This window comes from Hirundo rustica, chromosome 19 (assembly GCF_015227805.2).
Source record: "Hirundo rustica isolate bHirRus1 chromosome 19, bHirRus1.pri.v3, whole genome shotgun sequence".
In the NCBI taxonomy this organism is placed as follows: domain Eukaryota; kingdom Metazoa; phylum Chordata; class Aves; order Passeriformes; family Hirundinidae; genus Hirundo; species Hirundo rustica.
Genome location: NC_053468.1, coordinates 1106548 through 1110568, shown reverse-complemented (window position 1 = coordinate 1110568; position 4021 = coordinate 1106548). Strand labels below are relative to the sequence as shown.

The window sequence follows — 4021 nt, the reverse complement described above, 5'->3', positions numbered from 1 at the left end:
GTCAGATGGAGGGCACGGAGAGGCGTCCTCCGGGCAAGGAGAGCCGCGGGGCAGCGGCCACAGGGACGTAAGTATTGCAGCACAGCCAGCCACGCTGCCAGAAATGGTGTGCAGAGAAGAAAGGGGCTGGTTTTCTCTTTGTTTGGAACACCCTGACTCTTCCAGAGGGTGCTTGGGGTGGAGAGAAATTTGGGATTCGGCCTTTTTTTCAAGAGTTACGCCTGAGTCTTGTAAATTGGGAAGATTCTGTTCTGTCATGACGGAACAGAGAGAAACACGTTTTAGTCTCAGCATACGAGTTTAATTCTATTAGCCCTTGATACAAAAAAAACAATTTTTTTTTTCCCTCTTACAGCATTTTTTTTTTTCCTTAGAGAGGCAAAAGAAAGAAGTATTTAATGTGTTTGCATTTGTCCACAAGAGGTTTAAAGAAAACCACCCAGACCCCAGTAAGCTGTTGAGCTGCAGCAATCCCAGGTTACATAAAGGGGCCGGGGCTGCCGAGGATTAGCCGGGGCATTCCGGGTGCTGATAAGCCTCCAAGTTCTGCTCGCTCTTCCCTCACTTTTATTTTAGAAACAGCCACTCTAAGCCCTATCCTGAAAACTGCCTGGGGTTCATTTTCAAGGCTGCCGGGGTTATATTCCCACCAAAGAGAGAAAATTGGAGTTTAAAGGACGCTCAGGTTTTTAAAGCATCGAGCACTGTGGTAGTTTTTATCTCAGGGTCCCTGTACAGGAGCTGAGTTGTTGAGAAATGAACGACAGTTTCTCACTGCTGGGCCCTTCCAAAAACTCCTGCCCTGCTTCATTGGTAGCTTAGTTTATCCATCTCAAAAATAGATTTAACAGCATTTTCAAAAGGCAGCTATTAAAAGCACTTCAAGTTTTTAAATGCCATTGGGGTTTCAGTGCTTAAGTGGACCTTTTAACCAGTGCTTTTTAGGAGAAAAAGTGTAAAAATAAATGTCTTCGTCTCCTAACTGTCAGAGAATAAAACAAATTAAACCCGATCCCCCTTCTACCTATTTGTGTAATTCAGCATGTTTATACTTCTTGCTTATCTTTGGATTGTTCACTCACAGCTCCCAGCGCAGCAGCCGAGGGATGACAGAGGAACTACGTGCTAATTTTTATGTCAAAAATAGCTTTCACCTTTAAAGGCACACGGCTCAGTGGCTGTTTTCTAATTACAAAAGGAATGCCAAAGCTTCTCCCGCGAATCCGTTTTACAGCTGTGTTCAGATTGGACTGTCAGCCCCTGGTTAAAATTGAGTGCTGAGGTCCTGACCTAGAAACAAACCTTTTTTGGTATTGCTCTGGAAAGAGTGTTCCAGTGCTGGAGGAGCTGAGCCAGGCTGCCCAGCCAGCTCCCTCCACACGCCTGGCGACAGCCGCAGCCTCGCGTCCTCTCGTCGGACTCTGCATCGCCCTGAAGCCCCAGTCAGGACCACTGGGCAAGCCAGGCTTATGATGCTTAAAACACAACGGATTTGTTGTTGTTGTTGTTCTTCAGGTTTCTGGGCCAGTCTAGTGGAATGTGTCCCTGCTCTTGGTGGGCTTTGAGTTTCCCTTCCAGCCCAAACCGTTCCGTGTTTCTGTGATTTTTAGAAGTCCCAGCTTTTCCTTTAGGGAAGCTTTCTGAGAACCAGACATTTGGCATCTGCAGTCACTGGTTGTGTCAGAGCACAGACCCGTGCTTTCCTTGCAGAGCATTTACAATCACTCCCTCCCAAACCGACCCATTTAGTAAAAAATAGGGCATTTTCAGGATGTGTGAAACCTTTTGTTTTCCAGAGAAGTCAAATGTATTCCATTCACCTTTTCACCCAGTTGTTCTCACCAGCTGTCAAGATGAAACCATTTCTCTTTTCTGTTTTTTGTGCAAGGTTTGTTTTTCAGGGAATTACCAATTTTGTTGGAATTGGCTGAATTAAATTCACTCTTTTAATTCTTCCTAGTTGTGTATTTCTATGCCCATTTCTTTTTACTTCCTAGCATCATTAGCAGCCAGACCCATATCAAAGGGATATAAAATTGCCTGTTTTCCCTGAAACAAGCCTGGATTAGGAGGAGATTGCAGGCACCAAAGCTCACTGTAAGGCACTGTGCCTCGGAAGAGTCTGATCTGCGCTAACTTGGAGAAGAAAATGATGAGGCACATGTTGGGTAGGCGCTGAAAAGCGAAGATTTGCCTCCAGTATTTCCACTCTTACTCTGTGTTCCCTGTCACAGCCTTCCACATCTTTACCCAGGACGGCTCAGCTCCCGGACGCAGATGAAACAATGGAGTGGGACAAATCTCAGCACCAAGAGCTGTCCTGTGAGAGCTCTGGACCATCCCACACGTGCTCGAGCTCCAGCACCCACAGCCGTGCACCCGAGCAGTCTCTGGCTGTGGCAGGGTGCTGTGGGAGGCCGTGGTGCCCAGAGGAGTGGAGTTCTTCCTGCAGCATGTCTGGAAGGTTTGGAGAGCCGCGAGGGAACTGGAGGCTCTGAGCTACTGCCGTTCGCGGTCTCGCTCTGGTCTCTGTGGAACGGGAAGTGTTTGCCCTGTGTAAACTGGCTCCTGTAATTTGTAAAAGGAGATCGCTTCCCGTCCTGAGCTGTCAGCCAGAGCGTGTGATACCGGGACGGCTGTTTTATGTCTGCTCCGAGTGATAACTTGGTTATAACCTGTCTGGGGTGTTCAGCTGTGGGGCAGCAGTGCTGTCTCCCCTTCCTTACCACGAGACTGGAGGTCCAAGCTCCAGGACACTCCAAAGGTGTGGAAGAGGCTGAGAGCCAGCCTGGAGAGCTGGGATTCATCCATCCATCCATCCATCCATCCATCCATCCATCCATCCATCCATCCATCCATCCATCCATCCATCCATCCTCGGGATGCTGCTCCCTCCACACACTGGACCCCAGGCCACTCAGGGCCGGAAGTGTCGACCCCATGGCTGGAGGCGCTGGGGAAGCCAGGGGACAAGGGGGGGACCCCGAGATGCCCAGGCCCCCGTCAGGGCTCTCTCTCGGGGAGCCGCGGGGCCTGTGCGGTGCCGCCCCGCGATGCCCCTGGCCGGGCCGAATCGAGCTCCGCGCTCCCCACGGGGGTCTCCGGCCCCGGGGGGACACAGCGGTTCTGGGGGGACACGGCGGTCCTGGGGGGGACACAGCGGTCCCGAGGGCCCCGCACGCCCCTCACCCCCGCAGTCTCTCGGCACGGCCCCGCTCCCCGCGCCCCCCCGGCCCGGCCCGGCCCCGGCCCCGGCCCCGGCCCCGCCGCGCCGCCCCCCGCTGCCGGGCACGGCCGCCCCCGCCCGCCCGCCACGTACGTCTCCCGTCCCGGCTCCTTTCCATGGTTCCCGGCGTGACTGGAGCCGCCCGCCGCCGCCCCCGCAGCGCGGCGCCGACCGCCGGTAAGGGGGGGCGGGCCGGGGCTCTTTGTGCGCCGGGCCGGGCCGGGCCGAGCCGGGCCGGGCTGGGGCCGGGGCCGGGGCCGGGCTGGGGCGGGCGGTGCCGCTCGGCCTGCGCGGGTCGGGCCCGGAGCCGCGTGGGCCCCGCCGGGGCTGGCGGGGAGCGGCGGGGCTCGGCCTCTACCGGGGACCGGGCGGAGCGGCGGGGCCGGGGCCGGGGCCGCGCCTGTTGAGGCCGCCCCTGCGGAGCCGGGCCGGAGCCGAGCGCCGGGGGGCCGCAGCCCCGGCACGGCCCCGCCGCCGCTCCGGCTGCTCGGCTCCGCCGCGGGCCTGCGCGGGGCTCGCCGGGCTCGGGAGGGTCCCGGGAGCGGAGCGCGGGGGCGGCCGAGCCGCCGGCCCGGTGTGGGGCCGAGGGTGCCGTCCCCGCCCGGGGCCGGGCGCGGCTCCGCAGGCTCGGCCGTGGGGCAGCGCCCGCGTCCCGCTCGGCCCCGCAGCATCGCCGCTCCCCGAGCGTGAGCCCTCCGTGCGCTGGGGCTTTGGATTTGGTGGCTTCCTGCTGCTGGACATCGTCCCTGTGCCCTGGGGCGCGGGCACGGAGCGGCACTCCTCACAGCCCGCCGT

At 57.8% G+C, this 4021-nt stretch overlaps 1 long non-coding RNA gene across 1 annotated transcript; it reads right to left on the bottom strand.

Moving 5' to 3' along the window:
- Nucleotides 1–279: 279 nt before the first annotated feature.
- On the bottom strand, nt 280–3354 carry LOC131378681 (uncharacterized). Its single transcript, XR_009208432.1, has 2 exons — nt 3320–3354; nt 280–2529 (listed from the first exon to the last, which is right to left on the bottom strand). It is a non-coding gene; the product is annotated as an uncharacterized LOC131378681 (long non-coding RNA).
- Between the last annotated feature and the right edge of the window lie 667 nt (nt 3355–4021).